The sequence below is a fragment of the Sorex araneus genome, chromosome 3 (genome assembly GCF_027595985.1).
Source record: "Sorex araneus isolate mSorAra2 chromosome 3, mSorAra2.pri, whole genome shotgun sequence".
NCBI lineage: Eukaryota > Metazoa > Chordata > Mammalia > Eulipotyphla > Soricidae > Sorex > Sorex araneus.
In genome coordinates, this window is record NC_073304.1 from 56756361 (window position 1) to 56778427 (window position 22067).

Consider the following 22067-nt stretch of genomic DNA (forward strand, 5'->3'; position numbering starts at 1 on the left):
GATTTGTAGGATTTGTACCAAATCTCAAAACTCATCTGCAGTATGTATGAGCAAATACTAATGTGAAGTCTGTTTGCAGCTAATGTCAGCAGAATTTTTCTCTAGGTACATTTAGGTCCATGCTAAATCAAAAATTGAAATTAAAAGTTCTAAAATAGAAACGAGAGAAATAGTACAGTGGTTAGTACACTTTTCTTGTATTCAGATGATCCAGGTTCAGCTCCTGCATTTGATTTTCAGAGCATAGATTCAAGATTAAGCCCAATCAAGTATGGCCAAATCCCACCTCCACCCTCCCCAAAGTATGAAGATATCAGTCAGTCAGTCAGTCAGTCAGTCACTGTCATCCCGTTGCTCATTGATTTGTTCGAGCGGGCACCAGTAACGTCTCTCATTGAGAGACTTATTGTTACTGTTTTTGGCATATACAATACACACGGGTAGCTTGCCAGGCTCTGCCGCTCGGGCCGGATACTCTCAGTAGCTTGTCGGGTTCTCCGAGAGGGGCAGAGGAATCGAACTCGGGTCGGCCGCATAAAAGGCGAATGCCCAACGGCTGTGCTATTGCTCCAGCCCCATGAAGACATTAGAAAATAAAAATAAATATGTAAATATAGAAAATAAACAAATTAGTATTATCCTATAAAGTAGCACAAAAGCTTATAATATATAGCATAAAAGAAATGGTAAAACTTTAAACAATGCTCTAAAGTAAAACTTAACTTTGCTATAATTTATCATATGTAGGCTTCAGCTATAGTATTGCATATATTTTGGTGATATATGTTTTGTCTTTGTCAATTAAACAACAATTTAAAAACCTACATAAACTAGAAATAATAATTTAGACTATTACTTACACTCTATATGGTGTTTCTCCATGTTTTATTTTTGGCCTCTATATGCTTAATGTTGTCACTTTATTCATTTTTATTCTGAAAACAGGACTAAAACCTTGAGCTTATTTAGCTTTATTTTACAGATAAGACACTGAGGTTGAGAGAGGCTTCATTATATGCCCAATGTAACTGAATCTGAAACCACATCAGAGTACAAATTCCTTTTGTCAGCTATAAAATAGGAAAATTCTGGTAAACTGGATTCATATTAATGATTTTAATATTTAATCTTCATAATATTATGAACCAATTGTTTATTAAATATAAGAATTTTTAAAAGTGAAAGAACACCAGCTTTTTTCTTAAAAGAGAATTAGTAAATATAAAGGAGAAAGTATGTCTATTTTTCTGCCATCAACTTTTTGTAGTATTTATTCTGTTCATTTTCCCCTTCTTTAAGAATACTGGTAGAGGATATATTTTCTTATAACCCAAATTCTCCGTTATTTAAGTTTCTCATATGGTAAATTGTAACAATAACAATGCCTACTTCATAGGGCTGTCATGAGGTTTAAATATGGATAAAGGAATGAAAGAGACTAGTACAACCTGGCATAGAGTAATACTGCTATTATTATGACTGTTGTTAAACAACAACAATAACCAAAACTTATCTTGTCTTCAACGATGAAGAAAGTCTCTAAAATGCTTTATGCTGTCTTATATGTATCTTAAACACATTAACTGTAAAATTATCATTGAATCTAGTAACTCCCAACACCAAATGTAAAGAAAAGCTACTGCCACCAAAATCCGGGTTCAAGACACCAAATCTCGATGGACATGATCTCTGGTGCTCAATGTCATTTGTGTCCTTAGCATCTACTCTAAAGCAGCAACCTGCTAGTTACTTTGTAATATAAAATATCTCATGTCATCTCTCTACCCAAACCCTTTGTGATACCCTATCCCTTTCACATTGCAAGGCCAGTCCTTAAGGCTTACTTCTCTCTCACTTTCCAGTGAGTTCCCTTCACCTCCTCCTCTTTAGCTATAAGTAAATTTGGGCTATTTTGTAGATATGTAGAGCTTGAGCTCACTCTTCCCTCTCAGTTTCTGATACTGTTCCCTCATCTGAAAGGATGTTTAATTCTGATCACCCTTAAAATATCAGCCCTCCCTCTCCAACTTCACACCCCACATGGCACTTTTAATGTTTTCCCTCATAGCTCTTATCATCACCTAATATCAATTAATTAATTGATCTAGCACCCCTGACTAAAAGAAAAACTCATTATTACAACGACTTTGACATTTGCATTCATAGTGCTCTTGACTAATGCCTACAGAAAAATATTTGTTGAATAAATCGATCAAGCAAGGCTTCCTTCAGGCTTTCTTGTTTCTGAAATAGCTCTGAAAAATCTGTTACATTTGAACAGTCAGAAATCATGCAAAAGCCAGTGTGACAAGAAGAATAAGCCCAAGGAAACTCACAGAGATAGGGCAAGGAGAAGCTGTCGAGTTTGTGAAAGCCAAATATTCAGGTTTATTATTGCACGCTGTGTGAACAAGGGTATAGTCCTAGTTGAGACTAGAGACTGGATCTTATTGGGGTTTGGAGGGCCATGAATGTCAGGGAGCAAATTGGAGTTAAATTTAATAAGCAGCAAAATCCTCTAGAGATTTCTGAGTAGGGAAATTAGGTGAGTGAAGCACTTTTGGAAGATTTATCTTACTGGACTATACAGAATGGATTAGAAGAAGGAACTCTCTACGTAGAGAGTCTAGAGGTTTATATAAACCACTCTAATCCAATTCACCTTAACATTTGATAAGTCAGAAAAGACCTTCAGATTTTAATTTCAAGTCTTCCAGCTAAGATAAATGAATTAGAAGGAAATATCATTACTATAAAAGATACAAAAGCAAAATGATAAAGATCTGACACAAATATCAATGGAAAAATGACCTCAAAAAAAATTGAATATGATATAAACTACTTTTTAAATGATGAAAGAAAGCCTCAATAGGTAAATATTTACCAAATGGCTAATGGCTGGGGATGTCGCATATTGAGTAACTAAAATATTTGTAAATAGAAAATTATCAAATTTTACTTATGCATTATTAAAAGTATACGACATGGAAAATTAATGTTATAAAAACTAATATCTTCTCTTATTGCTGTACATCTGAATTTGAATAAGGCACAAATAATTGAGAATTATACTATATAACTTATAATTTACAAAAAGAAAGTAGAATTTATGAATTCTGAGAAAACAGCATGAACTTTTACCGAGCAAATAGGAATAATATAAATTTAAATAGTGGTATTTCCTTAAAGCTATGCATGCCTCAGAAATTATCTGCAAAAATTACCTTAAAAGATCAATAATTCAAAATACAATTATGAAAAAATAAATATTTACAGCATTTACTCAATTTATATAATTCGATGGTGAATTCAGTGGGTGTATATTTGAGCAAATTCACTGTTTTAAATAGAATCAAATCACAAAAAATCTTTTCTTTAATTTTTTATGGTGTATATATAGGTCATTCTTAGTTACCCTAGTATATAATTAAAAAAACAAATATTATTTTATAGAAAAACATTAATTTTAATGTCAATAGTTTGGGGAAAATCATAGAGAAAACTGTCACTTCTTTTTCACCATTCCACAGCAATTATCATAAACAATGGCTACATTTTAACAATTTAACAATTTTATTGAAAAAATTAAAAAATTATTATAGATTTTCAAATTAAAAAATCAATTCAAATTGACTCAAATATATCAAAAACACTAGCCTCTGCCCAATGCAAATAAAGATAAACAATTTATTGTTTTCACTATAACAAATAGCAATCATAGCAAGTTGACAAATAAAAATACACGATGTCTTTTTCTCTTTTGAACATAATACAAAGTAGTCATCACAGAGAAAAGTTAGTCTTCAGAAAAAAAATACTTTATTAAATGATCCTGGAACACCATGGTTTACAAAGTTGGTCATAAGAATTTATTGCAGGCATTCAATATTCAAACACCAAGCCCACTATTACTTGCTACCTTCCCTTTACCATTACCTTCATTTTCCCAACCACGTCTCAAACTTGCCCCCAGAGCAGGCCCACAATAATCTATTTTATATTGCTTGGTACCAGGAAATGGCAAATTGAATGATCCAAAAATACTTCAGTAAAAGAAAATTTGTGAAAATTGTTGTATCTTACCATGGGGATATTAAGTCCTTGACTGAACGGTTGTTGCAAGTTAAGCCTTCTGTGTTAATGTTTTTGTTAGTTGAGATTAGTTTGTTTTTAAATTACATTCCCATTCAACCTGGTATTTTCCTAATGACATGTTAGTATTGTAGAGTTTGGAGATGCCCAACAGAAAATTCAGAATATTTAACTGGACGGTCCAGCCAGAATCATGGAAGCAGCGGTTGTAGTGTGAGTGGAGCTCCTGAGGCTTTGGGAGAGTAGGAACTTGTCCTAACCTTCTTCCGAGATCTCCCCAAACATCTTAGCTGGAATTGGGTATCCAATTAATTTTTGTAACTACTTCATCTCTTTCAAGATTTATCCATGAGTGTCTGGAGCAATGACTGTAGATGAGCTTACGAGGCAGTGGTAGGATGTGGCTGTGACTGACAGGGTTTCTGGAAATATGGGAGTTTGTCAATCACCTAACAGACCCCAAGAAGGCTTGGCATTTTCAGGCAAAAAAAAAAAAAAACCCAGTGTACCTGAAATTTTTGCCAGGCTAGCTTCTCTGTGGAACTCATTCATAAGGTGGTGTGGTGGCAACTTTTAAAGTTACGTTTAAAGTTATTCTGTACAGAAATATACAGAAACCAACCAGAAGCCTCTCTAAAATGTAAGATATGAGGGTAGGACCAAGACAAAAAAATGTGTGAGAATAAATACACCTATGACGCATCAGAAAAGCCCTTCCCAATAGGAGAATTTTTAAATTCTGGTGAATAAATAACTTAGGGATGATGAAAAAAATGGTATTTCAGACAGAAGGAAGTATAGAATCAAAAACAAAGAAACATGGAATGCCTTAATATGGTAAGGGAATTGGAAAGAGTAATTTTGGCACAATTTTTTTTTTTTTTTTTACCCAATCAGGAAATCCTATTCAAGGACATAAAACAGTGTTTGAATAATCTAAGTAAAGTGCAAGAAGATCTGAATATGTGAATATGTTAAAAAGTCAGTGAAATAAAGTGATGAAATGATTTTACAAATGTGTAATACATGTCTTTTGAGGCCATAAAGCAACGTAGTCAACAAAGAAGTAAACATAAAGAAGTAAACATAAAGTTGACGAAACAGTAAAAATAATAAATTATGTGATGATATACTATAAGAAAACAGCCATTGAGAAATAACCTTTTGATTCCTGGTTAAGAATTGTTTAAATAAATGTTCAGTGTGGTAACTAAGCCAGAGCAGTCTGCTTTATTTAAGACAAAAAAACTAGAAAAACCTTCAGACCTCTCAGGAAAACCTGCAGAATTCAGTTTTTAAATAAGGAGACATATAGTATTTAAGCATATTCATATTTTAGACTTTTTTTTAAAGAATCACTAATGATGAATCTAGGTTACTGTTTGATTATTTTAATTTTTAATAATGTTTTCACATTTTTATCTTTTAAATTTTAATATCACATTTTATAGTAGTAATGATGTCTTATTTTGTAATAGCAGAGTTGAATTAGAATTTACAAGTCAGAAAAGCAACACAGTTATATAACAAGCTATTCCAGCACATGCTATCATTCACCCATAGGAAGCAAGGACTTACAGGACCCAGATAAAGGTGAGCATGGACTTCATGACAATAGTAGCACTCTAAATATTTCTAGATCATAATGTCTTCCTGGGAACAACAATGGTCACATACGTCAAGCTGCTAATTAAAGATAAATAATATCTTTACTGCTAATATTAGGCATATAAGAGTTGTTCATCAAATAGAACCTAGGAATTCATAACTTTTTCCCCAACACTGCATACATTGAAAAGCAGAATATTTTCATTTATTTTGTTTACCTCTAGTCTTCTATCACTAATTCTGGTACATGTATACTGTTATCAATTAATATGTATTAACAGATCACTGAGATAAAGAAGGAGCACCTGAAAATAGCAAAAAATAAAAAAATAAAAAAAAAGTTTCATCCACCATGATACATGATTTGACAATATTTTGTTGGCAAGAACAATTATATTTTAAGAAGAAATAAGGGGATAAAAGGAAAATTAAGCTTTAAGGTTGATATTTAGGTACTCAGTGTTGAGAGACCAATTTCACCACTGATAGAAAAGTTTTTGTGTAGTATATATAAACATTTTCATGCAGCTAACAAAAATTAACTCAACTACTTTGAATTAAAATTTGTCAAATTGCATTTAAACTCTGAAAGGCTAACGAACTGAAAAAAAAGCTGCAATTAATATTATTATTCTGAAAAATTATTTAGTTGCATAAATGGCAATTTTGTATTTAATTACTTTCTCAGAAAAAAAAGGGCATATGTATGTTCATAAGTTCAAGTGACATACAAAAGTCTATAAGCCAAGTATTTTTTTTAGGTCTCTGTGATTACCAGATGATTTAAAGATGATTTAAAGATTACAAAAAGTGTAATTGCAAAATAATATTTACTTAATGAACTAGTGACATTATTTACTCCATTTTCTCCACTTAATACTAATATAGATGACCAGACACATCAATATAAAAACAACCACATCTTGAGGCATGCTGTCAATTTCTTTATCATCATTAACATACATAAAAAACATCTATCATAAATAAGGTTCTAGAAGAAATGGTATATTTCTCTAAAGGGGCATTAAAAATTGCATTTTGGAATCAAAACATAATACAGGGGTTAAGGTGTGTGCCTTGTATATGTATGACCCCAATACAATCAACTGCACCATCACTGTCACTGTCACTGTCATCCCTCATTGATTTGCTCAAGCGGGCACCAGTAATGTCTCCATCATGAGACTGGTTGTTACTGTTTTTGGCATATAGAATACACCATGGGTAGCTTGCCAGACTCTGCCGTGTGGGTAAGATACTCTTGGTAGCTTGCTGGGCTCTACAAGAGGGGTGGAGGAATTGAACCTGGGCCGACTTTGTGCAAGGCAGATGCCCTACCACTATGCTATCGCTCCACCCAACTGCACCATATATCTCATAAAATTTCTGGGACTACAGAGTTCAAGCAGCATATGAGAATCACTTGGCTTGGGGTCGTTAAAAATTACCTTGAGAAAAAAAATTTTTTCTGGGGAATTTGAGGGACACCTCACAGTAGCGGTGCTCAGGGCTTACTCCTGGTTCTGCACTGGGGGATCACTCCGGCAAGTTTGGGGCTCTTAATGGAGTTCTGGTAATCAAATTCCAGTCCACCATCATCAAGACAAGCAGGCTACACTATCCCTTCACTCCCTAAATGGCATTTTTTAAAGCCTTATTTTTGTGTTAATTTTCTGTTCTCATTTTCTTGTTCTTTATCCCAAAATTTAACGCCTGGAAAAAATGAATAAGAAAAAAAAGGTCCTGGAATTATTGGTGAAGGTTCTACAACCCTGTTGTTATAGTAAAATCCACAACAATGTAGACTATAAAAGGGTGCTTGTTTTGCCTGGCATATGAGTTGCAAAGTGGATAGCAAATCTTTACAAAAAATAACTTTCTTAAAGTTCTACTGCAAATTTAAATGTGGAACAAAAGCCACCTTTTTATGCTACTGACCAGTATTATTTGCAAATATGTAGAAGGAAGAAAAGATTTGGTTATTTGTTTTGATTGGAATATTCCTAACCACAGTTATAACTTGTTTAAAATATAAGATAAAACCATTTCCAAAACTTCATTCTTCCATATAAAATCCAAATGAGTGGGATTGGGAGATGGTTCAGTGGTTAAAATTCCTGCCTTGCTAGAATTTAGTCTGTGAGTTCAATTGCCACCCATATGCACCCAGAGAGATTCTGACAGACTGTCTCAGATCCCCATGGAGAGGGGTGGGGAGATGGTTATGTGAATAAAGTGCATGCCTTGCAAGTGTGAGGCTGTGAAATGAATTCCCAAATAGCTCTGCTGTCAGTGAGCCCAAGCCCTGCAAAGGATTTGCAGTCATATTGTTACCAAGTACATATATTAGACAGGACTCCCTATGAGCACTGCAAACACTATATAAGAGCACCACCACAGAAAATTGTGCTGTACTATAAAGACTGCATCCCAGTGTGGCAGAAGATAGATAATCCAGCCTGGGTAGGTGGCTCACTGATACCTCACCGACAGCAAGGGCAGGACAAGTGAAGGAAGTACCAAACAAAAACTTTGACCTCCATTAGTGTGGCACATAATGTGAGGCCAAGATAGCACAATAAAGAGAACCTGTATCCATCTCCTCCTTTGATCACAGGAATTCTGCACCCAAACTTGCCCAACAATCTGCACAGAAACAGACCTTTGATATTACTTTTGCCACTGGCAATTTTCCAGACTGGTTTCCTGACAGATATAGTCACCCATATCCTTTTATTTTGTTTTACTGGCTTGCTAAAATAAAAAAAAAGTTCTTAGATTTATTTTCAAATTACATAGAAAAAAGTCAGTTCTTTTTCCAATCAAGAGAGTTGATTTGTTTTAACTTGACAAAGCCATCACTGAACTGTATTGTGAATTATTTTTTCTAGTGTTTGATATAAAGAAGCACAAAACACTGAAAAATGTTATTTCTAGCAATATTAAGCTATGGACTATATCTGGACTCATGAAGTATTCTTGATCCAGATATGGATCATGGAAGCCAAAAGGTTCTTATTTTTAGATAAATTAAATATCTCAGGTTTTGTAGATGTTCTCCAAAACAATTTGGGAGTTGAAGTGATAATACAACAGCTAAGGTACTTGCTTTGCATGCACTTAACCTGGATTGCTCCCTGGCATCAAATATAACCCCCCAAATCCCAACAAATCCTGGAGTGATCCCTGAGCACAAAGCCTAAGCACAGTTGGGTGTGACCAAAATATATTTTTAAAAAATTCAACATGAGGATTAAAAGAACCACAAAGCAAATGAGTATTTTTAGTATTTTATATAGTAGTAAATTTCCTATTCAAAGTCAGAAGTCTGATTTTTTTTTTTTGCAGTGCAAACATCATTCTTAGCAAGCTTAGTTGCTGAACTTAGGCAATTAATTTACAGTAAGTAAATTTATAAATTATAATTAATGTTTTTGTTAACCCACAAACAATTAATGATATTAATGTTAAACCACAGTAGCCACTCACAGCTATAAGCACTCATTTAATTGTATTTCATAAATAATAATAATGACTATAAAATGTTATATTTAGGCTTTTTGTCATAATCAATGACAAAATCTTTACAAAGTACAAAAACTCAAGTTGAGAATATGAATAAAATTGAAAATCACTTGACCCTCCCATGTCCAGGAGAGACATGAATTTTTTGTGTATATACACATTCTTTCAAAGATGATTCACAAATAGAAATTTCTGTTGACTATGTATAGTTATGTTAGTGTGAGATTTTTGCAAAGAATATAATATAATAGCATCATAATTTAATTTTCCTCATAAACAAATACAAATCTACTTCATCTCTTTAAAGAGTAACACGAATTAAGAAACATGACCACTATCAATTAATGATTAGATTGTACATTTTATTTTTCTTGTTTTTTTTTTTTTTAAGCTTTGAGTGCTACTCAGCAGTGCTCAGGGCTTACTTCTGGCTCTGTGCTCAATGATCACTCCTGGAAGGGTTCAGAGGACCACATTTGGTGCAAGAAATAAAATCCATATCAGCAGTCTGCAAGGCAAATGCCTTACTTACTAAACTATCTCTATTTGCCCAGGTTAGCCATTTGTAAAATGTTTTACATTAGAAATCATAATCCAAAAACATTTTTTGTATCTATCAAAAAATTTACTTATGATATAAATTTCACAGTCATGCTTGAGTCTATTAACATCAAACAGTGTTGGAGCACAATACAAAGTTCTTCATTTTTAAAGGACAACACTATTCCTCTCTGCTTCATTAAGGTACCTCTAAACATTCATCACTTAATCATGATGGACACAAGGCAATCTATATATTAGAAAATACAAATGAATAATGCGTTGCTTGATTTTAGCTGTTGATTATCTTTAAGTAGAAAGCACAAATTTAAATAAGTGAGGAAGAGGGAATACTGACACCATTAAATGAAGAATCTAAACTGTGAGCTGGCATCGGCTTCTTTCAGAATTCTCAGTTGTCATTGTTAGAAATCTTGTATGTTATTAATTAGCCCTAGAACATAATGATATCTATCCAAACACAAAACACTAATCAAAACCATATATGCATACTAGCGTTATCTGCATTGTTATTTAAAATAACTAATAAATGAAAACAGTGCAAGTACCCAAGAAAAATTAGTGGACAAAGAATTTATGGTATACATAAAAGAATGTCACTAGCAACAGGAAGGTATAAAAATCTTTTCTTTTGCTATAATACATATGAAACTGAAGAGGTTCATGATAAGTGAAATACGTCTGAAAAGTAAAATATGTATGATAAGTGAAATATGTCAGAAGGAAAAAGACAAATATTAGATGATCTCACTCATTTGTAATTTATACAGAAACAAAGAAAGGTAATAGTGATGTCTTGTTGGACAACATTGGGTTGTCCTTGCTCCCCCTGCAGGGAGCTTTGTTTATTGAGTCACTCCCACAATAGTGCCCCGGAGGCACACCCAATTCCATCAAGCACTAATAATCCTATATTGCTTTTCTCTGTCCTTTATGTCATTTGCATGGTTTATTTAGCAATGTTCTTTTTTTATGATGATGAATAAAAAGAACACGAAAAACTGAAGAAGGTGCTGAATGCCAAGGAAGCCCACCTTTTTCATGTCAAGGAGATGATGCAGATTGATGAGTGGAAGCAGCCACAAAATAGTATCTATGATACCCAGGAGCCCACTAAGGAAGAAATGGAGACGTACAGATGAAACAACAGAGGCCTGATGACCCTATGGCCTCTTTCTTAGAACAGTAGAGACTAGTCACAGACATCATCCCAGTTCCACAGTGAACTTACTCTTTGTGGCTTCTTGCCAAAGATGAGAAATGGAAAAAAATCATGTCTGCTCTTCATGCTGTCTGACTTAAATAATAAAACTTTCAGAGGTTGCAGAGTAAATTCATTCCTCTCCACAGTGACAATGGACTGGAGTAGCTCAGCGGGTAGGGCATTTGCCTTGCACACAGCTGACCGGAGTTTGATTCCTCCATCCCTCTCAGAGAGCCCAGCAAGTTACCAAGAGTATCCTGCCAGAGCCTGGCAAGCTCCCCATGGCGTATTTGATATGCTGAAAACAGTAACAAGAAGTCTCACAATGGAGATTTTACTAGTGCCTGCTTGACAGTGCAGTCCTTTTTTTTTTATAGACACAGGAAGACAGTTGATGCTATGCTTTGTAACGTGGGAGTTAATTGACTCCAAAATAATATTTACTCCTGGGCATCCATATTTTCTTGACTTAAGCCTCAGTTGCCCTTAGTTCATAGCACTCCAAAAGCAGGGTCCCAACAAAGGGACTGGATGCACCCAAGGAAATCTGTAAGCTACCCTGACATACAAAGGAAACAAGCTAAGCACCATAAGTATAATAAGTTAAGAGCATGGTCATCGACAAACTCTGTCATGATCCCAAGAGAAGTAACCCCAGAAGTAACCCAGCCGGGGTTAGGAAAGACTAACTTGGCCTGAGGACTGTGGTCTGGAATATATAGCGAGATCTCCCCAGGAAAAGGCAACCGTTAAGCTGAATATATCTCATTGTGTTCATACATAATGACTAGAAAGATTATAAGAAGCAAATTTACTTGATTATTTAAATGGATTACTAGCTGAGGAAAGGAGAAAGCAATACACCCTAGATGTAAACCCGCCCTTGAGAGGATCTCCTAGTGTTCTGGAGTAATCTCCTTAAATGAGATTTTTGTCCTTTAGTTAATCTTCTCAAGGAGTGACTTTACCTCTGTTTGTTGTTATGATAATGTTCAAGCCCACCTTTGTATATCCCCACCCTTCATGATTTCTATCTAACTATCCTGTAAGTGGTAAGAGAAGATTAAACGCTGGAGACTAGAAAGTCAAGACCTAGAAAGTCAACAACTAGGAGAATGAGAATGGAGACTTTGGAGACTTTGGGACTTTGGAACTAGGAGGGATAGATGATGGTGGTGACTGGAAGCAGAGGACTTTGAAGTCTATGACGAGACTAGAATGATGGAACTGTGATGACTGGGACTACCACCAAAACGACAAATTGACTGAGCTGTAAGGGAGAGATTGGACTACGTGGAGGAGGACAGAGAATTAAACTGTCTACTGACCAGGCTGGGTCCTGGTTCCTATTTCTCTGCTCCCCCGTCCTTCATCTGTCTGCTGCCGTTGGCAGGCCTGGGGAGATGGCTCTTGGCCACTGAACCCTCGAGTTCCCTGTGTGCCCACACCTTTTCCTTGGAAACTGACAATGTCCAACGAAAACAAACTTTTGCATGCTGGAAACAACTGAGGATACCTCAGGTCAACAAGGGTTTAACAAGCTAAAAAGTTAGATGGACTGTAATGGATGATGTTATAAGAATATTTATATTTTGGTGGTGGAAGTAGTCTGGTAAGGTAATATCCAAAATAATATATGACCATTTATAGTCTTGAAAACTAATCGTATTGCAATACAGGTTAAAAGAAAAGAAAAGAAATAATACTAAGAATAAAATACTAATAAAAAGAATATCTTTATAGTTGCTTCAATAAAAATTAACCTTTTGGCCTGGGGCTGGAGCAAAAGAACAGTGGGTAGAATGCTTGCTTCCATACATCATATCCCTGGTTCCACCCCAGCAACCCATATGGCCCTCCAAGCACCAACAAGAGCCATTTTTGAGTGTGGAACCAATAGTAACCCCTAAGTATCACCAGGTGTGGCCCCAAAATAGAAATTATGTAAAATAAAATTTCTGGAGCCTAAGAGACTATGACAGTGCAGGGAGTAAGGTACTAGCCATCCACATGGCTAACCCTGGAATCAGTCATCAGCACTGCATATTTTTTAGCACCTCCAGGGCTCACTTCTCAGCACAGAGCCAGGAACAGACTCTGAATACCAAGTGTTGTGACCCAACCACCTTCCCCCCAAAATGTAATGGTAACTACTGGAACTATTCCATTTTTAAAACACCTAAGACAAAGAGAAAAATTGAAAATCAAGAATGACATTCAAACAATAGAATCATAGAATGGTTCAAGGAAAATGTGAACTTGGTGAGTATGTGAACTGTAAGAGAGCTATTAGGAGGTGCCCCAATTTAAGGATTTGCTTCCTTTACTTGTGCTTGCTGTTAAAAGTTGCTGTTCCTTTAGTTGGACTCTGCTCTCCAATTTAGCTGCCTGACGGTGATGTAGAGTAATATTATTTCATAATTCAACCTCTGCTTAATCAAAATGTCACTTTAGTCTGTCACTGGTTATACTCAGGGTTACCTCAATTAAAAATGAGTTTTCAGAGCACTTTGCAGATTGGATGTGGCATCATACAATGAGTGCTCTACTCAAATTGAAAAAGAAAAAGAGTGCTATTTTTATAACTCTTGCTATATTCTATTTTTGCTGATAACCTTCCAGCTCAACGTTTTTCTCCTGTGCATAATCATATGAAGAGGCTGCAAATGATATGATATTACATTACAGTATATCCTCCTTGCTCACAATTACTAACAATGGTACTACTGAAGACTTTAATTAGATGATAGCAATGATTCCTCCACAAAAGGACTAAATGCAAGGAAACTAGCCAGTCATTCAAATTTCAGTCCATACTATCTGATTGAAAGCATGGTGCCTTTAGTCATACTTAAAATACTGAATCTCCTAAAGTATGTGAACTAGTAAAACATATAGGTTATATGTTGTCCATATTAAAGTTAGTACCAACTTCTTTCATATGGATGAAGTAGTTGACATATAAATACTTCAAAGATATTGGTTCAGAGACTATTCTCCTTGTTAATTCAGGAACTTATGGTTGCATTAGTAATTGATTAAAATGGTTACATTACACTAGAGGAAACAGGAAAATTGGCTTACCACACTGCATTATTTTCTTCAGAGGTTGCCACCAACATCCTCCCAATAAGGCATTCAGAATGTGCTTTCACCACTTAGTAAATGTTAGAGTACTATGACCATAAATGGACTCTGAAAATAAAGCTATCATGATTCTGTTTCAATTGTACTGTCAATTAAAGTGGAAACAAATATACACCTTTTAGAAGAATGGATGATACCTTAAGAAGACTACAACTGTAATTAAAATGTAATAAACATATAAGTAGGTGCTGTCATTTGAGGCTTCAGGTCAAAATACATTCTTAAAAATGTATTAATAAATTTTATAATAAAGACACTGAAATTCACTATTAAACCCATTTAATATAGGGCATATACATAGGTAATTGTGTTATACTGGAATTGCCTGTAAAGCCCAGGTTGATTACTTTTCTGATGTGCCTCTTAATAAGAATTCAAACATGCAGAGTTTTTTCAAAATCCCCATAGGTTTTAATTTTATCGCTTTTATTTGTCAAATGGAAGTTTCCTTATTTAATGACTATCAGAATGGTGGGGTCCTAAGGGAAAACGATAAACCTTTAGGAGGGTGGATCTCACTTTTAGTAGCTGACTAAGTCCACGATGAAGCACAAACTCTCTAAACTGATGCAGTTCATTTCTCCTGCTCCTTCGAGCCATTTATTATGTCCTCCCTTTAACTGAAATTATGGCATAGTGTAAACACACAAAAAAAATGACCTGACTTAATACTGAGTTGACTATTATCACCAAATTTTTTAATGGAGAGTAGAACTTTCAAAAAGACTCTAAGCAAATTGAGATTTATCTATCCTAGAGCAAATAAAAAGAGAAAAAAAAGTATGACCTCAAGAAATAAGTGAATATAATGGAGAATCTTCTATATCAAAAAGTAGAAAAACAGATCATGAAATTCAAAGCTAAGGACTGGAGCACAGCGGGTAGGACGTTTGCCTTGCACGCAGCTGACCCAGGTTCAATTCCCAGCATCCATATGGTCCCCTGAGCATGGCCTGGAGTAATTCCTGAGTACAGAGCCAGGAGTAAACCCTGTACATCACTGGGTGAGACCAAAAAACCAAAAAAGCTATAAGAATTCTTCAACAGTTATATAATACCTATTTTGCAAGGAGAAAAACTTCCTGAGACTTTTAAAAATTGCATTTAGATTCTGACATATAAAATTATTTTATATCTTATTCAAAAATAAATATTTTATATAAATATTTAGCTTAGAGTTTTTGATAATGAATTGTAGTATAACTTCAAGCAGTTATAATATACAGAATGTATACAAATATAGCTCTATATATTGAATAATAAATAGACTTATGTAGATGAGCATATATAAGAGCCCAAATATATAAATATATGAAGAGCCTTTTACTATTCTATTAAAGATCAAGTTTGGTTTATGCAAATATCACTAGTATTATTTAACATAATAATAGATACAATTTTTCATTGTAACCACTTAGACTCACCCTTTTAGAAGATTAACAGTATTACTTGGTCACTTTAAATTTGTTTCCTTCAAATTTCAAAACTTACTAAGAAATCTTAAAGTTGAAAACACTGATGATAAAAGCAACAAATTAAAATTTAACTAATGCCATCCTATATTGGCTTCTGAACTTCATTATGTAGGAAAAGCAAGTGACATTTTAGAAGAAATCCCGAAATTATATATTTTTTAAAAGTGAAAGGAATAAAAAGAAATCTGGAGGGAAAAAAGATAAACCAGTGATTTTACTCTTAAGCAACTTTGGAGATGTTAACAGGTCACAAAATGAGCAAGGAGAGCTGAAAAAGAACCAACTAGAGGGCCTTTATTTTCTCTCTGAGGAAGCAAATTCTTTCTCTCCCTTTTTCTTTCTCTAGCCCTTCTCTCACTCCTCCCCTTCTCTATCATTTTCCCACTTTCTTTGGACTTAGTATGTGACATTATGAACCACTATTAACCACCAAAGAAAATTTGTCACAGGACTCAAGAGAGAAAGTAGATCTGAAAATATGATGTCACTTTTTTCAACTATTTTAACCCTGAATCAAACAACACGTGAAAAAATCTGCTTTAGGTTGTCCATTATATAATCATAAGAAACTTCTTAGAAGTTATCAATTTGGATTTTTCGACTTGTAGCTAAGAGTTCTAAGAAACAGACCTCTGGTTTCCAGTCTTAAGTCAGGTGCTAAACTAAAATTTTATGTTAGGGGGTGTTGATTATATAATATGAACTCTAAAAGGCCTCCATTTGTGTCACTCATTTGCACATTAACTGCTAGCATGTCTCAACTCTTCATTCTGCAATGTAGTCAATATATAATTTCAACACACTCTTGCAAATCATGTCTTTAAACTGTTATTGTAGGATAAATTCAGCAAGAAAGAATTCTAATTGCATTTTCACCCACCTTCGTGGATTTTCTCCATGCAAAAATTACTGATACCACAATACCTATTACCCAATTTAGGAAAGGTTTGCATTACATATTTTTATAAGTACTGGTCTGAGAGGAAGTTAAAGCTGGAATCAGAATTAATACTGGCCAACTCCTCTAAACTTCTATTATTGAGAATATAAAGAATGTCTCCTTTAACATGTCCCTTTCCCAGAAGATAAACATAAGTAATGCAACATGTAGGCTTGACCCTTGTGTCTCAGATGGTTAATCCCAAGGGAACTGACTGATCACCTGGTGTCCACTTGTTTGCACCCTTCCAGTTTCAAAAAAGAGAACTGCCTGTTCTTTTCACATATAAACTGCTTCTTGAAACCATGAAAGCAAGATGGTCCTCTAAATCTTGAATCCGCTGTCATCCAACTTGCAGGCTTGCTGCCAGTAAAGCTCTTTCTCTATTATCTTGTCTCCTGATTGATTGGTGCCATCGAGCGGCACTGGAACTGGACCTCCAAGGTTACACTTTGAACCAGTTTGAAAGAGCTGATAGCTTCAGTACCCAGTACACATGGCAGCTCGATCGTACCTCTAAAGAGGAGATATGTTGACAAAAAAGACTGGAAAAAATCTTGAGAATGACACTACATTATTTTTCAAGGACTGATTTTTCATGTTTCATGAATTTCCAAATGTTAGAAATCTTACACAGGATCAAAATAAAGTAGTGACTATAAACTACTTTATATGGTAATAAATGGTAATAAGCTTGTTTTTGTGTTACATAAAAATGTTTTAGTGCTATATAGCAGTATTCTAAGACTGATATTTGTTAATGAATACAGAGCAAAGTTCAGAAAGCTCTTAATGTACATTTTGTACCAAATATTATTTAACTGAACTTTTTTTCCTTCAAAATTGTTCTTGAGTGGCCAGAGCAATAATACAGCAGTTGTTGCATGCTGCCAACCCACAGTTTGATCACAGCATCTCATGTGGTCCCCCAAGCCCACCAGAAGTATTCCCTGAGTGCAGAGCCAGAAGTAACCCCTGGTGTGACCTCAAGGTGTGACCCAAAAACAAAATTTAAAAAAGGGGTACAAATATCCTTGAATCTGCTCCTTCCTTTAATGGAATACCTTAGAGACAACTATTCTGTTTTCCACTGCAATGCCACATACAACACCTGAAATAGAAGAACCTTGATTTCACCAACACTTTTGAAATATTTGTTTTATGAATATTCATATTTAATTGTCTAATTTTGGTTTATTCAAAAATATAAAATCTATAGTCACACATTCTACTAAAATATTTTAATTTTAAATTAAACAAACATACTCAAAGAAGTACAGAATTGATAAAGTAAGCAAAAAGAATAAACAAAAACATGGAAATTAATCAAAGGAACAGAAACTCAATTTTGCAAAACAAAAAGATGTGCATGTTGCTCATTTTTTCCTAAAATCACTGGAGGTATATATAATAATAAAAGAAACAGATTTGCTACAATCATAGGGCATATTAAGTGTCCTTCAAAGAAACCTCACTACTTTTTTGCTCTTCTTTTACATATTTTCTTATAAAGCTTCCTCAATTTGAATAAGTTCATAACTCTAAAAAAATAACTTGAATAACTTTAACATGGCTATTAACTGACAAAATATTATCTCCAGTTTTCTGGAGATAATCATGCCCTAAAGATCATATATTAATCAAGGTGATAATTTTAGAATATTATCTTACATTGGGGAGCTAGAGCAAAGTACAGCTGCTACTGAACTTTGCCTTGCATGTGACCAATTAAGGTTCGGATCCCTGGCATCCAATATGATCCCTTGAGCAATGACAGGAGTAATTCCTGAATAGAGAGTCACAAGTCAGTGAGAAGTCAGACTGAATATCGCTAGGTGTAATTCCCCCACTCAAAATACCAAACAAACAAATATTATCTTAGTTTAACAATACTTGGCTATTACACAAGGAAATCCTCTTCAACAAGTGGTGCTGGGAAAACTGGCCAGCTACCTACAAAAAAAAGAACTGCAACCAGGGCCAGAGCCATAGCACAGCAGGTAGGGTGTTTGCCTTGCACGCGGCCTACCCGGGTTTGATCCCCGGCATCCCATATGGTCCCCCACACACCACCAGGAGTAATTCCTGACTGCAAAGCCAGAAGTAACCCCTGAGCATCGCTGGGTGTGACCCAAAAGAGCAAAAAAAAAAGAAAAAGAAAAAGAAATGAACTGCAACCTCTAACACCAGGCACAAAAGTCAGATAAAGGTGGATTAACAACTTTAATATAAGACCTGAATCCATAAGGTACATGGAGAAAAATGTAGGCAGGATCCTCCATGACATTGAAGCTTAAAGCATCTTTAAAATACCACTTTGAAACACCACTGACTAAGCAAGTGGAAACAAACATAAACAAATGGAACTGCATTAAACTAAAAAGCTTCTGCACCTCAAAATAAACAGTGACCAAAATACAGAGAAAGCGCATAGAATGGAAAAGAATATTTACTCAATAATCATTCTAATAAGAGTTAATATCCAGGATATACAAGACACTAGTAGAATTGTACAAGACAAAAATTTTCTACCCCATCAAAAAATGGAGAGAAGAAATGAACAGGAGTTTCCTCAAAAAAGAAATGTATAAATGGCCAAAAGACATATGAAAAAAAATGCTCTACATTGCTAATCATCAGGGAGATGCAAATCAAAAGAACAATGAGATATCATCTCAGACCACAGAGACTGGCACACATCAAAAAGAACAAGAACCACCAGTTCTGGCTTGGATGTGGGGAGAAAGAGAATCTCTTTCATTGTTGGTGGGAATGCCGACTGGCCCAGACTTTTTGGAAAACAATATGGGCATTCCTTCAAAAACTAGAAATTGAGCTTCCATATGACCCAGCAATACCACTTCTGGGAATACATCCTGAGGGTGCAAAAGAGCACAGTAGGAATGACATATGCACCTGTATGTTTATTGCAGCACTGTTGACAATAGGCAAAATCTGGAAACAATTCGATGCCCCAGAATAGACGACTGTTTAAAAAAACCTTTGGTACATCTACACAATGAAATACTATACAGCTGTTAGGAAAGATGAAATCATGAAATTTTCTTCTAAGTGAATAATCATGGAGAGTATCATGCTAAGTGAATTGGGTCAGAAAGAGAGAGACAGACAGAGAATGACTGCACTCACTTGGGGAATATTAAAAAATATTACAATATGAGAAAACAGTAGAGACAGGGCCAGGAATATTGCTGCATAGTTGGAAACATGCCTCATGAGCTAGGAAAGAAAGCAGCAGGAATAGAGAAAGAATCACTAAATTAATGATGGTTGAAGGGATAGCTCAGTATGGTAAATGTGCACTGAAAGTAGATAAAGAACCAAACACGATGGCCTCTCATTATCTATATTGCAAACCATAATGGCCATATGTAGAGACAGAGTAAAAGGGAAACTATCTGCCTAAGAGACGGGGGAGGCGTGGAATAGGGTGGGGAAGGTTGTGTGTAGATATACTGGAGACATTCACGGCAGAAAATGTACACTGGTGGAGGGATGGGTATCTGATCATTGTAAAACTGAAACTCAAACATGAAAGCTTTGTTAAGTGTAGCACACAGTAATTCAATTAAAAAAAAGAACATAAAATATACTTAGCTATTCCAGCTCTTAAGAACATTTAATTTTAATGAAAAATAGAATTTAAAAGCTTCTGCATTAATTTGGAAGGAAAGACATTGCCTTAATATTGTCTTAGGAGATTTTTTTCAACATTGCAACTTAAAAAGAGGCTTTTAAGAAGACAATAAGCTCAGGTCAAATATGATACTATGATGTTTGGGGGAAAAAAGAAAAACTTCCTATACTTTTATAAGGCAAGTACATATAAAATAAATAATTTAATATATATGATTATGTTAATTTTGAAAAAATTTGTGATTTCTATAGCATGTAGTTTTTATTTTCGTATTTTTAATATATTATAACCAAAATCACAATATTTTTAGTGTTATTTATACATTCCTTATTTATCAATCAATGTCTAAAATGCTGGGGATGTATTATTCCACTTACTCCTCTCAACAAGTCTTTGGAATATCAATGTTAATCCCATTTTATAGTTGGGAAGTATTATTTACTATTTTAAAAAATCCAATTTTGTGCATGTGCAACAGATGGTATGCATACATTGTTAATTTAGAATTTCCTAGTAGAATTTCAAATGGTTATTCTTATTCAAATATATGTTATCTATCTAAGGTTAACATCTAAAATTACTAAGAATTAATAGAAATAAAATTCAAAATTAAAATTCCACAGTAAGTATAGTTCAGGATGATTTTAAAATTCATCATTAAATTAATCAAATATTAGGTCAATGTGATGTGCATTCCACACACCCCCTCACAAATGTATTTCTGTTACTGAAAGTAAGAGTAGTTAATTTGGCTACTTTTATTTTATTCTTGTGTATTTTTTAAAATAAAAATAATTTTAATTAGAAAGTTAAAAAGCATTATAATTTTAGTACCCTGTGGCTTATTCTCTACACCTTATTACACCCATAACAGTATGTCAAGCTCTTGTAGTATAGTTTGATGCATAAATAAGAACATTATGAAATAAAATGAGATATAAATGAAGTCTCAGAGTAAAGTAATTGTGCAATCTCAATTTAATTTATGGAAGAAATGTAGAGTAAATATAAATAATGAGGACATAATTAGAAAGAAAAATGAATCTTGGATAAGTGACAAAAATGTCACTGTGAAGCAAACCAAGCACAAATAAGACTTGTATATACAATTATAAATTCTCCTTTGAGATTAGATATATGGAATTATACTTAGAGGTAAAGAAAAAGCCATCTTTCAGGGAAACCTCACTTATGGTTGTCCAAGCTTTAGTGATGAGTGCAGGAGGAAGTATACTAAACAAAATTAAGTAATCATTCTCAACTATATCAGTAAACATCTTAAGAAAAAGATTTTGAGAGAATTTGAAAAAGGAATGAACAAATGAATGAACTTTTAAAGATTTGAGAAAGAGACAATTTCTTCAAAACTCCATGGATGATTTTGGAAATAAAGATCTAGTGTGAGAGTATATTTTTTAACTGAACAACGCGTTGGGTTAGATCCCCAACACTACATACCCTTCTTAAACCAGCAACATTGAGCATTTGGTCTCTACAAAAATAAATAAAACTTCATGTATGGAGGGGAAGCATGTTTAGCTTATTTAAATATAGTGTATATTTAAATATTTATGGATCTTAGAACATTAAGTTATTTTGAGCATAGTGGTTGGCTATGCACCATTATGCAAGAGATAAATCTTTGTTATCTATTTGTATCCTATTACATAATTACTTAGTCACAGTTATTTTATTTGTTTTTGTCTTATGTGTCATTGATTATAATTATCTGGAAGTTTACTATATATCTGGATGGTATATGATGTCCACATATACCTGTGTTGCCATTGATGCTGAGTGTCAACTGGGAAAGTCATACTTCTTCACATGATGTTAATAGTTTTCTAGAACAAGTGT

At 34.3% G+C, this 22067-nt stretch overlaps 1 protein-coding gene across 8 annotated transcripts in view; it reads right to left on the reverse strand.

Moving 5' to 3' along the window:
• LRFN5 (leucine rich repeat and fibronectin type III domain containing 5) overlaps nt 1-22067 on the reverse strand; it is a 272499-nt gene that overhangs the window by 238197 nt on the left and 12235 nt on the right. For 2 of the 8 annotated variants that reach the window (XM_055130508.1, XM_055130506.1), the window contains exon 2: nt 5919-6005. The exons of the other annotated variants lie outside the window; for them this stretch is intronic. The gene's annotated coding sequence lies outside the window, so the exon portion shown is untranslated. The remainder of the gene's footprint in view (nt 1-5918; nt 6006-22067) is intronic. 8 annotated transcript variants of the gene reach the window in all.